At 38.2% G+C, this 19,801-nt stretch overlaps 1 protein-coding gene across 1 annotated transcript in view; it reads right to left on the reverse strand.

The window, feature by feature from the left end:
• Positions 1-15,909, reverse strand: part of kdm6ba (lysine (K)-specific demethylase 6B, a) — an 84,211-nt gene extending 68,302 nt beyond the window's left edge. The window contains 1 exon segment of the mRNA XM_056760899.1: positions 15,893-15,909. The gene's annotated coding sequence lies outside the window, so the exon portion shown is untranslated.
• Between the last annotated feature and the right edge of the window lie 3,892 nt (positions 15,910-19,801).

The following is a 19,801-nucleotide window of genomic DNA, read 5'->3' on the forward strand; positions in this document are numbered from 1 at the left end:
GATTTTATTCATCATGTTATGAGAGTGAAGTGCTGACTAACAAGAATATGGCGAATGCTTTTCTGTTAAAAGTAGAATATGTAAGCAGTAAACACTGTCATCAAGGGCCAGTTAAGTTTAATTTTCATTTTGTTAAAATTTGAAAAAGCCGTTGCTTAGCTAGTTATTTAAGAAACTTTTTTGTTTCATATTCCTATCTTATTTATTTCTTTGTTTTTTTGCACAGTGTGTGCCATGATTACTCGTTTTGTTAACATTTACATTTATTCACTTGGCAGACACTTTTATCCAAAGCGACTTACATTTTTGAGAATTTCTTAACTTAAATTATTTTATTGATATAAAATTATTGAACGCATACATAAATATACCTATTGTTGTAGGGTGCAGTGGGCAGCTGTCACTGCAGAGCAAACAGGGGTAGGTGCCTTGCTCAAGGGCACTTCAGTCATTGTCCTGGTGGCACTGAGAATTGAACCAGAGACCTTCTGGCTACGAGGAAGATCCAGAAATTCCTTCTTATTGAGCATCCTGGAAGATCTTTGTTTTTGCACCGATGAGCAAACTGCAAGTGAAAGCAAGAATGTAGGAAAGGCTAGACACTAAATACAGATCATTTGGTGATACATTTTCTATTCTTTGGATCTCAGGGAAACATTTTTGAGAATTTCTTAACTTAAATTATTTTATTGATATAAAATTATTGAACGCATACATAAATATACCTATTGTTGTAGGGTGCAGTGGGCAGCTGTCACTGCAGAGCAAACAGGGGTAGGTGCCTTGCTCAAGGGCACTTCAGTCATTGTCCTGGTGGCACTGAGAATTGAACCAGAGACCTTCTGGCTACGAGTCTAACTCTCTAACCACTAGGCCACAACTGACCTAATATAACGCAACTTATCTAACGAAAGGATTTTTTATTTTCGTTTCTTATTTATTGATTGCTTGATGTGTCTTGATTATTTGTTTTGTTAAAGGCAACCAATCTGACGTTAAGGTTTTTTATATTTGCTTATTTTTTTGCCTCTTATATATTTGCATTTTTGTTTTGTACGGTCTGTGTTTAATATAAGCAAATGTCATTGTACTTTTTTGTAGTTTTGTGTGTATTTATTAAGAAAGATATTAAACCAACATTAATTCAAGCAATTACCGTTCCCGAATTGCCGCTAATTTAATACTGAAAGTGAAATGTGTCATGGGCATGGCCTAACCTTCAACCACCCCAAACCCAAAATTTCATCATGGTCACATCTTTATTATTATATGAATGTTACTCTGTGGCTATCCAAGACTAATAACATCTATACAAGGGCTAGTCAACTGGCGCCCCACCAATCATCTTTAACTGGCCCGTCTCCACATTTCAAATAAGTGGAGAGACTTTAAGAATGGTGTGCTTTTAGAAATGCACAACTTTGAAGTCCAAAACGCTGCTATATTCAATACAAAAGTAATTCCTGCAGCTCGTAATGAATGACATTTTATAAAGCGATTTGATCGGTCTGTCCAAGAAACTTTATGGTATTTAATTACAATGTTATAATCGGCAATCAACAACCACAGGCAGTCGGTTTGCGCATGCAAGAAGTCGCTTTCCAAAAACGCGTCTTGTGCCCTTGAAATTGCAGAAAGGGGACTACACCATGTGAACTGCTGTCTCAGATAAGGGGAAAAACTATACTGCATTCATTATGAATGATTTAAACAGCTATATTCACGAAAAACAGCGGTTCATCTCCCTCCAGAACTAGCACTACAAAGGATCTAAGTGTGAGGGGCACATGAATGCAATTGATTTAACCCGAAGATTCGATAATAGCGTTCAGTTTCTTGCAAAGACCAATTGTTTTGCTTTAAAAGACGGCAATTTAACATCAATGGGCAGGAATTACTTTTGTGCTGAATGTTTTGGTGTTTTTTACATTAATTCAACCAAATATCAGCATAAATATCTTCATGAAAAAACAATGCCACCCACATCTTGGAATGGCTGGGGGACTGGGGGTAATTATATTAACAGCAATTTCATTTTGATAAAATAATTTATTAAGGAATACAAAATACAATTAAAACGACAATATCCCTTTTAATTAAACATAATGAAAAAGCAAAAAACTGGATGCAATATTTGTGTGCATATTTTAATAAATGACCTATAAATTACAGCAACAAAAACAATATAAAAGGAACAAAATGCAATAAATAACAGAAGTCACTTTTCCACTCACTTTTAAAATCCAAAATAACAGAAGAAATGGTAAAAAACTGGCCTTTTTGAATTTGGCCCTAAAAGAAAAATAGTTGAAGACCCCTGATCTACACTGTTGACCATTGTAAGCACACAGTACAGCCCAATTGAACTAATGCCTAACTGTTACAAAAACATACATACAAACAAACAAACCAATCATCAACCTAAACACCACAATCTTTCACCAGAATGTTTTCTATTTGCTTGTAGCTCACCACCAAGAAATTGATTGCGATTAGTTTTACATGCTTGTATTGATATTGTTCATTTACAATCATTCACATTAAAATGATTTAACTATCCATCGATTCACGCAGCCCATGCCTTTTAAAGCTAATCTGTCAAACAAGTATAAAGGCCTGTTAACAACAAGGTTCTGATGTCATTATTTTGTTGGTTTTGCCCTACTGCACACCTGTCCTTTAGATTTCAACTTGCTCCCTGTACATTTGTGATATTTGCATGCTGTTGTCACTACATCCTCATACAACTGCAGGACACAAGACAGTTATATTTAACTATAGAAATAATGATGCTGTCCAGAAAATCCACTGAGGCAAAGTACATTTGTACAAGCGGATATCAGCTTGAGACTGACTCAAATCGCAAGTAGCCATTAGTAATCAAATCACAAGCGTTTTATTTTTTACCAAACCGAGTCATACATCTTCCAAATTAGGACTCGTGTCTGACTTGAGTCCATGTCACGAGCCTTGAGTAAAGCTTCCCACCACCACCCCAAAGAGACATCCCACACACACCATATCAGAAGGTTTATTGTGAGCGTGACTTGGCACAAGCTCCCTGCTGTTTTTTATATTCAGCTCACAGTGTGATTAGAGTTAATAAGTTCTCAGAAAGAAAAAAACTGAGACTACTTCTGTGTCCTGAGAGCAAGTAAAACAAAGTCAGAAGTCTATGCATAAAATGCATTTAAACAATGATACATTAAAAATAGTATTTTAGCGTTAAAAGTATTAAAAAGAGAAATTTTATGAAAAATATCACACAAGGCACCAAAACTCCGTAGTAACCAAAATAAAATGACAACAACAGTATCGTGAGTTTTAAACGGGCAAGCATTTAGACTTAAGTTTCCTTCAGAAAATGTATTCTAATTGTAAATAACTATTGCTTGAAGCTTGCTTTTTGCATTTGCTAAATAAGGAATGACAGCGGGAGAGAGAGAGCAAGAGGTGGACAGGCCATGATTGATGTGGCCAGCATCTGGGTAATGTCTGTTTGTGTCGGGGTTAAGCAGGGGACAAACACACATGCTTGCACTGATCACTGTCAGGACTCCTGTGCATACAGACACAACACAATGTTGGCAGAGTTTTCACATGAAAGCTTTGGGCTAATTTAGAGTTGCATGCTTTGCGATGAAAAAGCAGTGAGTTTCCCCATCTTCTAAGTGTCATGCCATGTCTGTCTCTCTCTCTCTTTCCCTCTCTCTCTCCCTCTTTCTCTCTCTCTCTGTCTGTCTGTCTTTACCTCTTAGGGCCTCTTGAACACAAAGGGCTGGTACACAAAGAGCTGGGAGCAGTGACCCGGGCTGCGTGGTGGGGGTGGGCTTTGGTGAACTCCTTTTATTCGAAAGACATGGAGGGCGACAAGAATATTTCGATTTTATTTTACACATTTTCTTAACGAAAGAGATCAGTAGACATACAGTTAATCCGTATAAAACAGAAGCCTGAAATTGGAAAGTCTGGCAAGCATTAAAAAAAATCTGCTTTCTTCCAAGGATAGAAATTTCCTAGCTTTTCAATTTCCTTGAAAAAAAGTTGACAGATGCTGTCAAACTCAAAAAGGATAAAAAAAGAGCACCATATACGTACAACTGTATACTGTATGTCTCTCATTTGAGTTCAAGTTCATTGACTCTTACATAGAAACTGTATGAAATTTAAGACATTTATTATTTTTGTTGCTGGTAAGAAAGTTAAACACATTAACAATTATATTTAACAATGTGGTTAGAAGAAACAAGTAGGGCTGTCAAAAATAATCGATTGTACGATGCAGATTTGAACGATTATGCATCGATGCATACAAACATATTATCGATTATTAAAACATACAATTAAACATCGCTATTGTGCCTGTTATGTTGTACATAGAAAGTGTTGTTGTTATATCTTATCTTATATGAAAACGCTGGTTTTGACAAAAAGCATATAAATACATTTTTCCGACTGCACGACCAGTGCTTGCGCAGTTTATACACATGGGTAGGACCTACGCAGTAGCCTCGACGCCGTAGGCTAAGTGTCACGCAGGTGTTCCTTGTATAACCAAGACAAGAGCCGAATAAGAAGCAGTTCGTTTGAGAAGCATTTTAGGGTTATACTCGACGCATCCACTAGTTCGCTTGGGTGCGCGCACCAAATATGACGTCATCGCTGTGTTCGCGAAGTTCGCTTTGGTTGATTTTTTGTGACTCGAGCGAACAGTTCGTGCGGCGCCTCAGTCAACATGAAAGCTTTGAAGAGATTTTGCTGAACAAGTACGCCTGTACAGACATCTTTTATGATCAATGTGTCAGTTTTATATTGTATTCAGAATAAAAAATTTTATCAACATTTCTCCTTTGAACTGTTCTTATATCTTCTCATTTTATATAACAAAGATTTTCAATGGCAATGTACATTTTCCCCCTTTTTTTGATAGTAGCAACAACACAAAATCTCCTACGTTTCCTTGTCGAGCAGCTGCTCGCAAGACTTCATTCTGAATGATCTGACGTAATTCCTGTAAAATTCCTACTTCTGTTCTACTTCCTGCGGATTTACTGGACGATTTCTTGTGTGTGCCCCCTGTCATTTTATAGAATATCTTAACGGCGAACGCGTCAAGTATAACGCTTGGGCCACACATAATCTGTGTGCAGTACCTATGCGGTGCGTAGAGCAACACGTATGCAGTATAGATCCGTCATGCGTCATTGTTTTTCACACATGCTACCTTAAGTTTGCGTGCAAGCGGTCCGCGTCCTCAGAGTGACTCAGTCAACAATGGTTAAGTAACTTCCCAATGTTTGGAAGATTATTCGAAAAATAAAAGGATTATGAAATGCTATTTTCATTACTGTGATTCTTTCTTTTGTTTAGTGCGAGTTGTTGATAAAAGAATGGCTATCACGATTATCTGTTCCCAAGAAGGTTGCAGAGAAGAATGAGGTGCAGACTTTGGCTTCATTTCACTCTATGAACCAGTGCAGAAGTCATCATGGATCATATTACCACATGCTTGTCACGTGATTGTCACTATCTGCGTGCACCTTCCCCATAAAATATAAACACTGTAGGATATTTGTACGACACAACATTTTAATCCGATTTATTGTTTTTACAACTCTTGTTTTGTTTTTATTGCTTAAAAAGGAAAAAGGTAGTAAACTTAATGTGTCCCGCGTGTTTAAACGGGACTTTAGCAGTGATAGCTGCTAGTAAACAGTCACTTTTTATGTAGCTTGAGATGCAAGCTGCAAGCGAGTTGGCTCTATTCCGCCATGTCTGCTCGTGCAAAACAACATCAGTCGCTAAACCTGCATCAGACAGATGTTGGCTGCACAGAAATCACTGCGAGTTTACAAAATCACGCTAATCATACCAGGTTATCATGATAAGTACAGTTTAAACCGTCAGGACATTTTAGCGTGGTTTATCGTGTGACCAGTAATCGTTTCATCTCTAATCACAACAGGATCGAAATCTGAACGGCACGATGCTTGGGAGGAAAGGCACACCAAAACAAAATTACCGGGTTCTTATTTGTCACGTTTTCTGGGTTGCTATATGCACCGAGGACCCGATTATAGCACTTAAACACAGAAAAGGGTTTTCGTATATTTCCTTTACAACCAATGGAAAGCATATGGACCCTCTAGTGGATTTTTGCAATATTGCAGCTTAAAATATTCACAGACGCATCAAAATCTGTTGCATCAAGACCAAACTTGATACAACAATAGTTGATCCTTGAGACTTTGACTTATGACATTTTGGGGCTGCTCCGTAATTATATTAAATGTATTTCTATAATCAAAGAAAAACAAAGCTTTTATAGTTTTTTTATTACAATAAACATATCAAAATCCCTTAAAAAAATGTTGTGATATCTTCTTTCAAAAAAGAATTAATTGAGTTACAGCCATTGTAGTGTCAACAGTGGGTTTTCACGTGTAGGCTCGAAAAGAGCTGCGCCAGTGAAGAGGTTAGATTTTATTCCATTTTGTCGGAATGATGGCATTCAATGTCTTTACATTTAGTGTTCTTAAATTATTTTATCTTCGATTTACAAAGCTTGCACATTGCATTCGTCTTGTCAAGCTACTTCTTACCATAGAGTTTATCAAATCCGATATATTTCCAAAAACTTGCCCTAGCTAAAAATTGGACGGGTGTATTACTTTTAGCCCTGCCCTGTTAACAGTCAGTCTGGACAGTGCACACTGATAGATCTGGATAGAAACATACACTTGTTTCTTGTTTATTTCATTTTATTATTCTATTTCATTTATCACATTTATTACAATATTCATCATATGTATTCATTCATTTATTTTATTATTCACTTCTATTCATACTATTTGTTTCTTACTTTCCTGTTGTTTAACCTCGTTGGGAGTTGTATTGTGTCTTATGCTGATATGAGTATCCGTGTCTCCATCTCAAGGTCCATTAATAATAATGTTTTGATACAGTAATCTTGAATGGTTAAAAACACATATTGAATCTGTTTCTAGTCAGATGAAGTTTGACAGAGCTTGACTGAGCATCAACGCACAACTGAGATTATTCAATAAATAATTTCTCTGTCTATTTAACATCACTTCATCTCTTGCCTGCTGTTCTTCCCTTCAGCTCTATATCTCCCAGATGGTTGGGTTAAAGGATTGACTCACAACGGAGTTGATATTTCCAGGTTTAATTTGTTCTGACGGAGAGAGATCTAGTGAAACTGGACTCAAAGTTTAGATCTATAAGATCTACAAACCATATCTCATAGTTGGATCTATCATATGGCGTTGTTGGCAGGATGGAATGACAATTGAACAACCGGACTTGTGACGGACGAGAGGTACAAAGGGAAACCCTGCAGGTCTTCTCCTCATCGTACTGCTGCAACTGGGGCGCGCCTACAGCAGTGTGAGTTGGTTGTTTGTCATCTTCATCTAAATAATCTAAAGTTAAACGGTACCGTGGTTTAACACTGTGTGTGTTAGGGGATTGATTCTAATTGTTCATTATGGGTATGACAACGTCAGGAAACAAAACTATAGACGAAAAGATGTCTGAAACTAAGGGTGATTTAGAGATTAGACTACACGAAATAGCTGGGGAATTGTCAGATAAATTATCTGAATGTTTTGACACTAAACAAACTGAGGCAGAAATAGTTGAAAAATTTAAGATCAAAGCTCAGAAAGGTGGCATTTGGGAGCCTAATGACATCAGGACAGTATGGAAAAATTTGAGAAAATGAGGAAAAGAGATTCAAGGCAGGTTCCTTGGACTCTTGTCACCTTGTCTAAATGCAGGAAATGAGAAATGAAAATAGACAAAGATACCCATAACAGGGAGAAAGATGTTATGGAAAGTAAATTGAGGGGATTACAAGATAGGTGTGATGATTTAAACAAAGAGAAGGAAGTTATGACTGTAGAAATAACAACTCTACAGGACAGGTGCAAGGAGTTCGAAGATCAGTTTGAACAGGGTAAAAAGGAGAAAGTCAAGCAGAAACCTCCTTCTGTAAGGTAACGGAAAAAGCTTAAATCCTGTGATACTGATTATGACACAGAGACTGATTCTGATGAATTTCAGGGATCAAAGGCAAACTCAGACCCTTGAGGGTTGATGTAAAAAAAGGCCAAAAGAAAACTGAAGTTTATATTCAGAAAACGAAGGATGGAAACGTGTTAATGGATCGTGAGATTCAGGGTCGTGATGGAGTCCATTACAAATATGTGGCTGCAAGTGCCAAAGACGTGTTTAAATGGTCAAAAGAGGTTGGGGATGTGAGAAAAGATCCAAGGGCAGCATTAGCTCGACTCGAAGCTCTTAAAGAGGTGTTTTCTCTGTCAGTAAGAGATGGGTTCAGCATAGTCTCAGTGAATCTGTCAGCCGCAGACAGAAGGAATTTGAAGGAACCTCTTGGTGATGTTTTATATGATGAGAGCATGGCAGACCCTAGATCAGAGATAGAAGGATGGAAAAGGCTTAAGATGTGGTGCAGAAAAGCACAGCAGCAAAAGGTCGACTGGAATGAGATTAGCAGATGCAAACAAAAAGCTAATGAGAATGTTGAGGATTACACTGAACGGATGTGTGAGACATTTTCAATGTTTTCAGGGCTAGAGCAAAAGGGCGACCCTGTGAGCTTTATTAAGATCCCAGGAAAGGGAGGAACTTTCTTATCAGTTTGGCTTGATGGGTTACTACCTGAAATAAGAAAACTTTGTAGCAGGAGTTTGTAACAGGAAAGAGGGTTTAGGTACTCCCACAGACACTTATTTCACTGTTGATGATTTGATGAAAACTGCAAGTGATGTAGCTCGAGCAGAGAGCCAAGCCTCAAAATCAATGTGGTCTTTGAAAGCAGATTCTGAAAATCGGTCCAGAAATACTGTGCCAAAGGATGTTTGCATGCATTGTGGAAAAAGGGGACACTGGCCAAAAATTGCTATGCAAAGATAAAGCAGAGAGGGCAGAGTTTGTCTCAGGGTGAGAGGAAAATAACAACAAGCCGCTTCGCGGCAGTTAAAAGACATCCTGTTCCCAAAAAAATCAGAGAGTTAAGATCTTTCATGGGTCTCTGTAACTTCAATCGTAGTTGGATTGAAAACTATGCAGAAAAAACACAACCTTTAAAGAATTTGTTGAAAGGGAATCCCAGAGCACAGGACTTAGTTGACTGGCATCCTGATACTCACTTATGTTTTGAGAATTTGAAACAGACTTTGTGTGTAGCTCCAGCTTTGGAAATACCAGATCACAGGAAATCATTCACATTCACCTACGTGTTAACTCAGGAATGGGGAGATCAGAATAAACCCATGGGGTATTATTCTCAGCAACTTGACACAGTGGCACTGGGGTGGGGGCCGTGCTTGCGAGCAGTTCAAGCAGTTTATCTTGCTTTGTATTGTGTGACTCCTGTAGTGCTTGATCAAAAATGAACCATTTGTTGTTCACATTCTGTACATGCTTTGTTGTCTCTAGGCAGAGCTGCACGTGTGACACTTCCAAGATGGATCAAATGGTCCACAGCACTAGAGTTACCAAACATTGTTATTGAAAAAGCTACACTTTCAAACCCAGCCACATTGCTTTCACCGTCTGAAGCAACTCCAGACGACCACGACTGTGCAGAGATTGTACAAAATTTAAGCGTAGACGAACACTTAGACAATGTACCAGTTCAAAATCCTGATCTGATTTTGTACACTGATGGGTCATCTTTTGTGAACAATGGGGAACGCAAGGCAGGTTGGGCAGTTACCACCGATTCTGAATTTTTGGCTTCTGGGGCCCTGTCACCAGGAACCTCAACTCAGCAAGCTGAATTGATTGGCCTTACAAAAGAATGTGAATTGGCAACTGACAAAACAGTAAATATTTACTGTGATTCCCGCTACGTTTTTGGTGTGGTTCATGATTTCAGAGCAGGTTGGCAGCAAAGAGAGATTCTGTTGAAACAAAGGGAAATTCTCTTGCTGACCAGGCAGCCAAGGTTGCCGCCGCAAGAACGGCAGACATTCCTACTGCTCAAGCATGTCAACTGCAGGTCGTTGAACATAACTCACAACTCAAAGACATAGCGGAGATGCAAAATCAGTGCACCCGAGAAGAAAATGGCAGTGGTTGGAAAATGGTTGAAAATTGCCAGATGACAACATTTGGAGATATCAAAACAGAACTGTAGCTGCAAAAGCCTTGCTTCCTTATCTGGCAACACAGATACACAGTGTAGGACACATAGGGGTTTGTCTCAAATGTGTTCATGCTTTAACACAGTATGGTGGACAACGGGATTCAGGAAACATGCAGAAGCTATAGCTAAAGGATGCATGACATGTCAAAAACACAATTCGGCACCCCCGATTCCATCAGTTTCAAATCGAACACCTGCACCCTCTGGGCCGTTTCTTGAATTGCAATGCAATTTTATCACTCTTCATAAATGTAAGGGTTATCAGGATGTCTTGGTGATAGTCGATAAGTTTTCTAGATGGGTGGATGCTTTCCCCACTAAGAAAGGCACTGCTGCTTTTACTGCTAAAGTCTTGGTTCGAGATGTGATTCCCAGATGGGGAATTCCGACCAGTATTGATTCGGATTGTGGCACAACGTTCACTGGCCAGGTGTGTCAAGAAGTTTGCAGACTTTTAGGAATGCAATGGCACTTTCATTGTCCAGGGCACCCACAATCATCAGGTATGATTGAAAGAGTTAATCGGACTCTTAAAACACGACTGGCAAAAAATGGAACAACAGGGCTGACATGGGTAGATGCTCTTCCGTTATTTCTGTGCAGTATCCGTTCATCAGCTAACAAAGAGACTGGGCTGAGTCCTTTTGAGGTTATCACAGGGCGACCAATGTTGTAACCTGGAACTCCAGATCTTGCTTAGGCTGATGTGCATTTGATATCGGATTCACTTTTAATGTACTGCATGACTTTGACAGAGGCTATACAAAAGGCTCAAAAACAGGTTCATGAAGCTTGGAAAATGCCCCAAGAGGGGGGGCATAGTGTTGTGCCAGGGCAAATGGTCTATGTCAAGAAGCGGCAATATTCAGCCTCAGAACCAAGATGGGATGGTCCTTTTGTAGTCTTACTGGTTACACATTCTGCAGTGAGATTATTAGGAAAGACTAAATGGACACACATTAGTCACTGTAAATTAGCTTTAGCTCATACTTCCAAAAATCGAAATGAGGTCGGCGAATCACTGTAGGATGGAGTCGTGAGAAGAACCTTGTCTTTTATTGACTTGGGGGCCACCCACACGATGAACATAGGGGGAGGGTGATGGGTTATTAGCTTACACCAAACTACAGCTCAGTCGTTCGGTCTCGGCTTGATTTTTGCAAGGGAGTCAAAATAGTTAAAATAAGGTCAACGCTTCAACACCGTTTGATGACATCATTTGTTTCCTCGAATGTGGAACTCCTCTGTCTCCTTTCTCTCTCCTTTTTGTTCTTACAGATTGTCAGCAGCCTTCAAGCAGTTTGCAGAGAGATTCAGGCCTTATCATACAGAGGACACTCTGTGGCGTCAACCACCTGCAGACCGGATAAGAGGGGCGTCACTCTATTTTCAACCTCGAGATCAGTACGCAGAGAGACCACGTTATCAAGAGTTGGTGATCTCTGGTTATGTGTCTGCATTTCAAGAACAAAGCCAATTTAAACTACACAGACCACTGTTAGACACTCTGAGACTGCTGTCATATGACAATGCTGTATTGCTGCTCCAATTGGAGACACGAAAACCTCTGATAAATCAAAAACTTTATTGGCTCATTTGTTGCAAATGTATGATTATTTAATTTTGAAAGGTCAAGATGATGTTAAGAATATATGGCCAAAAGTGTTATATTTGGAAGAAGTAGAAATACAGCCACTACAGGGGGGGCCTCAATGGGTACACTTATACTATAGTTTTTGAAAATTCTAATTGTTCCAAATCACAAGGTAAAGCTGGTGCTAAATGCACAGTTGCTAGACCATTAACAACATCAAATTCTCACAAATGTGTCTTTAGGATGGTCGATTTTCCTTGGAATACTCACCTAGAGGTTACAAGAACTATGTGCTACTACAGAGGTTGTTCTTATCCACATTACAAATTTGCCTAAATATGATAATACTGGCTCCAATACCCAATTCGCACCAATGTAAAATCTGAGGGCATTTCTTTCTGGTGTTTTGAAAGGAATGCAGGAAGTCAGTCTGACCCAAACCTGACTTTTCAGGCTTCTAAATGTAATATAACATTTATCACAAATTGTGAGTGATTAGATAAATTGACAAAGTGGTTAGGGCGATTTGTACCAATCCTCGGAGTGACTGATCTACAAACTGAAGTACAGGCATTACAGGAAGCTTTTGAGAAAACAGCAAACAGTACTCTTCAGTCTATCACCAACATCTCTGTTGAAAAAAGTTGTGCTACAAAATCGAATGGCTTTAGATATAATGTTAGCCTCTCAGGGAGGAGCCTGTTAAATAATTGGTACTGAGTTTTGTTCTTACATTCCAGACAATTCTGAGGAAGTAGTCCACAATCTAGCTCAAGTTCTACATGAACAGGTTGCTAAAATCAACAAAGATCATGGTATATTCTCATCTGAGTGGGATAGATGGTTCGGATCAATATTAGGTCCAATCTGGAATCATTTGAAAGCATTTGTAACAATTGTGGGTTCAGGGGTGTTAATCATCTTGCTCTTGTACATTACTTTGAAGTTGTTTATTTGTTTTGTCAAAAGTACAATGCTGGTCAGACGACAGCACATTGAGACTAGTCACACCCCCTTTTTTTCATGCTAGTACGCGGTATGAAAGAGAAAATGACCTGTCCATTTAATGGGCATGGAGAAGGGAAAAGTATGGCCTGATCAACCAAACTTTTTGTTTTTTTTGTTGTTGGTTTGTCATGATTATGAGAAGTTGCTTGGTTTTAATCCTTAAGATTTATAATCATAATCTAATTATTTCATATATGATTAAGAGCGGGGAATGATAGATCTGGATAGAAACATACACTTGTTTCTTGTTTATTTCATTTTATTATTCCATTATATTTATCACATTTATTACAATATTCATCATATGTATTCATTCATTTATTTTATTATTCACTTCTATTCATATTATTTGTTCCTTACTTTCCTGTTGTTTAACCTCATTGGGAGTTGTATGTGTGTCTTATGCTTATCTTAGTTGTGTGTCTTATGCTGCAATGAGTATCCGTTGGTCTCCATCTCAAGGTCCATAATAATGTCATGAGACAATGTTTTGATATTGTAATCTTGAATGGTTAAAAACACATATTGAATCTGTTTCTAGTCAGATGAAGTTTGACAGAGCTTGACTGAGCATCAACGCACAACTGAGATTATTCAATAAATCATTTTCTCTGCTGTTCTTCCCTTCAGCTCTATATCTCCCAGATGGTTGGGTTAAAGGATTGACTCACAACGGAGTTGATATTTCCAGGTTTAATTTGTTCCTGACGGAGAGAGATCTAGTGAAACTGGACTCAAAGTTTAGATCTATAAGATCTACAAGCCATATCTCATAGTTGGATCTATCAACACACACACACTATTTATCACTGTATGATCAAACATTCAAAATGAAGTATTTTTCTGATCATCTCTCCCGCTTATTCATATTTCTCACTTACGCTCTCTTTTCCTTCATCACGCCTCACACTCTCGGCCTCCACAGTACCTCCAGACACACACGCACACACCTTCCGCAGGTGGGTTGAGCGTGTGACATCAGCTCTTTTATTCCTCCCTGAGTTACATCATTTGTGTTCTCCACACTGTGAGGCGGCTTGTGCAGGATATCTACCCACATCACTTCCTACAGCTGACTCGTACTTTCTTTTTCCCTTTCTCTTCCTCTCTTCTGACAAATCCATTAACTTTGTTTGGCCATTGATTAATGACAGAAAATGTCTCAAACTTCACACTAATGTAAACATAACAGCAAATGAACAAATCTCTATATCTCTCTGTCTGATTATCAAAGACAGCACTGGTCCTGACTATGGTACAGAAGCTGCATGTCAAACAATGTGGAAAAAAAACGAAGAACAGAAAACAGATTTACTCTCTTAAAGAGATAGTTCATCCAAAAATGAATTAGTGAGTGTGTGGTGAGATGGCAAAACATACTGTAACATTAGATCAGAACATCGCATAATGATTGCATTGTGTTTGTTGACCGATATACATATCATCAGGGTCCTTCCCAAACCTCGGATGTTTGAATTAACAGTTTTTCAGGAAATGAAAACTCACTTTACTTTTTTAAATGACTGCCTACTGTGTTGTCAAAATTGACAAGCAGATTTTTTTACTTTTGATTGGATACTTGCAAAACTCAGTGACAAACATAAAGGGTGACAATAAAGATTTATGTGAAAATAAAAACCACAAAAAAAATGTAGATACAAGTTTTCAAGACGCCGGCAGTGATTTGCAATATTGTATTTAAAAACAAAGATGAAAATAAATGCAGAGTAAAATAACAGTTAAAAATAAGACGAATAAAACAGACAAAATTCATCCCAGAGCTTAGAGAAGATATATGTGTCATTCAAGGAGAGCGATGTGTGCGTCTGTGCAGAAGTGACAAAGTGAGGATAGTGTAGAGATGACACTGATTGACAGTCCTGTCATAGTGATTGATATGATGTTCTAACAGCTTCATGACACCATATGTTTACCAGAAACAATGCAATAACTCAAATCTCAAAGACCATTAAAGCCACTGCATTCTGCTGTACAGCTTCAACACCATTCATCCTGATCCACAGCGACACATTCATCTCCCTCTGCATGAAGGACACACCATCCACCCATTTTTTCTGATATATACTATCACTGTTGTAATGCTGATTGAAATTCTACAACAAACAGCATGAAGCCCAACACATGCTCTCTTCATTATTTTAGATGGAAAGCAGAAGCAAAGGCTTTGTTTTTACTCATCCATTTTTATCTTGTCTAATCAAATCTAGAACAACATAGTAGAACAAGAATCCATAAGAGCTCATTTACATGATTTATTAAAAGTACATAATTAAATAAATAAATAAATCACTGTAATATAAACCACACATAAACATGCATCCAATGGGAAACAGAAAAATAGTAAGCAAACAGTATAAGTTCTTCTCTAAACAGCAGTGGAAGGGAAACAACAGCCAATTCTACCAACATCTGCACTAAACTCTACACACACAGACAAGCATTAATATATTTCACACAGTCTTGCTCATGTTATTAGTCGTTGTATGAAGCAGTAGAATTAAACCCCTCTTTACCATCAACATTTTAAAAGTACATTTAAAGGAACATTCAAGAATTATTGCAAAATTATTTAAGCACTATTTACAGCATCGGCAATTAACATTGACTTGTCTCTCAGTGGATATACACAAACAGCAGCATAGTTTCTTGTAAATGCAACCTTAATCTTGTATTTTTGTTAAAGCACATAAATGAATTCCTCAATAAAAATTGTAGCCAACATGTTATATCGATGTAAAATCTGTGTTTCTTATTTAGTAAGATTTGGTTTAGCAACACATTAATCCATGAAACACATATCATCTCAGCGTGGCACAAAAAAAGGGAAAAACACACACACCACAAAGCTCAACACAGTGATTTACTTTGTGTATTAGAGGAGACTACTTAGCCAGGTGCCCACTGTGCGGTTTTATATAGTCCTTTACGATTGTTGCTTGTCACACTTTCAAGAAAGCAGATTTTACCCTAGGATCATTGAAACTTTAAGGATTCTCAACATTTGTCTAAGAAGGCAAAATCCTGGCCAAAACCATGCAAGGTTAATCTTAAACAAGTTCTTGCCTACCAACCTCTGTTCTCTCCGCTCCAGCCACTCGTGTTGTGCAGGCAGCATCCATCCATCTCATTGGCCCACTCTGAAAGATCTGCCTTGATCTTCCTCCTCCATTGGCTAGGTGTAAGCACTGAGGCATTTCACGACACATGGGAGCCTCATAATCCTGAGTGACAGTCATGTTGGCCAACCAAATCTCAGCCATAGTGAAAAAACTAACTCTGTGAAAAAAAAAAAAAAAATACTTCGTGTCATTGTCACCCAACCAACTAAAACCTGCTAACCACGGTTTGTAAAATGCATGTACTTTATTTAACTCCAAACCAGCACACAACCATCAGGAATGGCATGTGAGTTTGTCCTTCTTTTTATAAGAAAAATGATGATGGTGGTCTAACACCAACATTTGTTTATGCTTAATACAAAACTTTGTCCTAATTCTTTTACAAAAGAATCTCAACAGCCTCCATTTTCTGAGCACGTGCTGACATCTACTGGTATTACACTATATTACACAAATATATTCCCACACACCAAGGTTATATTAGTTTACTAAAATTACAATTTTTAAAAACTTTCTGTTCATTGAAATAAAATAAAATATCAACCTAATTTTTTTGGAAAATCTTAAACTAAATAATACATTGAAATGTTGCCTCAAAAATGAACTGAAATAAGTTTAAAGCACTAAAATTATAATAATAAACAAAAACTTAAATGTATTATAAATGTATAATTAAATTATAATGAATAAAAAATTAAATAAAATAAATTATAAAATGACAAAAGCACAGACCAATATTGCTAAAACAATAATTACATACAAAAACTAAACATAAAATTGTATTTTAAATATATTGGACAAAAAATCAAAACTATAATAACTATGCCACACACTACTGAATCAAATATAAATCACTCACTGAAACTCTATAGGTCTCCGAAATTTTCGTATGCGTTTTTTCGTCTTTGGCGCTATTTTGTCAGGTGTCTTTGAATTGTCAAAACGCATCCCAAAATGCTTACTACGGATGCGACAAAACGCTTTTTTTATGACGGATGAAAATATCGGAAGCAGTGTGTAAATGTGATTAACACAACCTGAGATCGTATTTAGTTTTTAAAGTGCGGAAATTTCAGACGCACATTTCTGACTCAATGTGCAATGGCCTTAATACTGAAATATAGAATATCAGAGAAACATGGGAGCAGAGATTGTTCTGGGTGTGACGGAATAACATTTTTGGCGTTTAGGGTGGTTACCAGGTGAGGTTAATCGCGAATAACAACACATTTGTTTTTATAATAATATTATCTGTGCACTGTCCATATTTTATTTATAAACACATACATGTATATGTTCAAGAAACAAAATAATAAAACATAATATATATATTTAAAATGATATATAAAAATGTATATTTTTACACGCAGATATTTCCTAAATACATGTATGTGCACATGTGTATATGCACGATTCACAAACATTTATTACATCAACTTTTATTCTGGATCTGTTTAATCGTGGAACAGCCCTAATATAAATAAATTAAAATAAATGCGACATCACTGTCAACATCAGTATTTGATGTGACAGCTATTAGGGATTTCTGCGAAACAAAACTGTATGTGTATGCCAACAGCATATGTGACTATGGATATATGTTTTAAAGAGTTTTATGGGAAAGTCCTATGATATTTTAATGAAATGACAAGTCTAACTGAATAAGTAATCATGACCCTCCCCATGGGAGACCTCAGAATCTAGCAAGCTCCAAAAAAAGAGGCGAGTGTGAGCATGTTTTAGTGGTGCTGCAGCGCCGCGCTGTGGTCATGCTGAAGAAACACATGTGGAAAAAGGGGCGGTGACGTACAGTCAGCAGAAGAGGAAAAGAAAAACCATGGCACAGAAAAAATTCAAACGTTCTTCCTGGAAAATCTCCGATCCCGCCACAACTTCACCACATGACATTTCCGAAAGAAAATGCGCAAGGCTTTCTTGTCCAGTCAGGCCTAAATCCCATTCAACGACTTCGTGGGATCACGTATCATTGAACAATTTTATTATTAAAACCGTTTCCTACGCGCATCACGTTTATCATGAAATCCACATATACAGTACAGCATATCCATTAACATAACAACATTTCTATAAAATGCAATACGGATGTTTCCTTTAGGGATTCTATACCAAAAGATTGCACAATGTTGAACTCCCAGACACTTCCCGTAAAGCGGTTAAAATGAACTATGATCTCACTGTGTTACTGGTAATGGGTGGGCAACTTTATCCAACACTCATATTGAAACCTTCCCTCATATTTGACTCTGTTCGTGATTTCAGCTGTCACACAATAACTGAATTCAACCTGTATGTTAGCTGTAGTTACGAGGAAATTAAAGGCGGGAATTATTCCCACACACATCTGATATTAATCCATGCTTAAACACGTTTCATTGCATTTCACACCTTTGATTCATGACAACGTAATCCTCTATTAACACAATCCGTGCTTTATGACGACACTTAATCGATACGTAATGCTAAAACCAAGAGCGATAAATAAAGTCAAGAAAGTATCTATCTTTACCTGCTAATGAACGGAGGGTCAAACTGAGAGGTGGCTTCATCTCGCATGTCCTCATTGTAAAATGACAATCTAAATAAGCAACTGCGCAGTTTTGTTCCTCTCGCGCATTGAATGGACGCCGCACAACGCGATCCATCTGTACCTCTGTAATATCATAAACCTGCCATTTCTAAACGCACGCATTAATATATCGGCGCGAATGTGGATTCTTCTCGCAGTTGCGTAATGAAACCACTGTAAGAGGAGATGATGTGACAAACATCAGCGCGAAAAAATGTTTCCCAGCTTTCAAGAAAGCACGCATAAATCTCACGACTTCTCTCCGGTTTCGTTATATTACGCCGTTTTGCGTGGCAAAAACAGTGCCCCGACGTGAGTCTATCATATCCACTCATGAGTTTCATTTTAGCGTGAAAGAGATGCGAGTCTGGAAATTGCGCAGTTTTAATCCACTGCAAACGCAGGCACTCCCCTCTTTCTCTCTATCTCTCCCCTATGTTTCCCCATGCACTCTTTCGAGCTCTTTCCCTTCTTCCTCCTCCCTCTCTCTCTCTCTCTCTCTCTCTCTCTCTCTCTCTCTCTCTCGCTCGTTTACCCCTTCATGCAGGTTTATTTTCGGTGGACGAGTCTCCTGGACCCGAACTGCCCCGCCTCCTTTTTCGCCCGGACGCTTATAAGACTTACAAATTCCAGCATCACTCACTCCATCTGGATGAGTTGAGCGTTGATGCTTTGCTCGGAAATAAGGGGCTTGATAAGGTCGGATGAATTTCCAAGGATCCAAAACATTTAGTTAGATTGTGTATAGCATGATGATACACACCTCTTGGTTATAGTTGTGGATTGGAGAGATAACTGTGTGTTTGTTTCTGTGTTTCTTCCTCCTTGAATGTCTGTGGTTAGATTTTTTGCTTTGATAATTGAATACACAGATGGTGGACCTTTATTAATGCAATACTATAGAGAGAGGAGCTCCCTCAGCTATGTCGGTTCAGATGTAGCGATACATGAAACTGATGTCCCTGAGGGACACATATCAAGCTGTCCACTTGTTTCTTAGCTGGTGGTTCCAGACCATTATTAACTTCTCATCCGGTGCTGAGAGGAGGAGGAAGCTGAGCAGGGTTTACATTCACAGTTTGCATCTCTCCTGATCTGCTTGGCAGCAACAAGTGTCAGATTAATGTGAGGAAATGAAAGTTGGTTCTTGTGAAGAACCCTCTCACAGCCTCAATGGGTCTTAGGGAACATTCTAGTGTTGAATAAACCCTGGGGACTTCATCCTCCATTTCGGGACTCAAAAGATGTCTTTCTCGTCCTTCTTTTTCACTTAC

Source organism: Triplophysa dalaica, chromosome 1 (genome assembly GCF_015846415.1).
Source record: "Triplophysa dalaica isolate WHDGS20190420 chromosome 1, ASM1584641v1, whole genome shotgun sequence".
In the NCBI taxonomy this organism is placed as follows: Eukaryota; Metazoa; Chordata; class Actinopteri; order Cypriniformes; family Nemacheilidae; genus Triplophysa; species Triplophysa dalaica.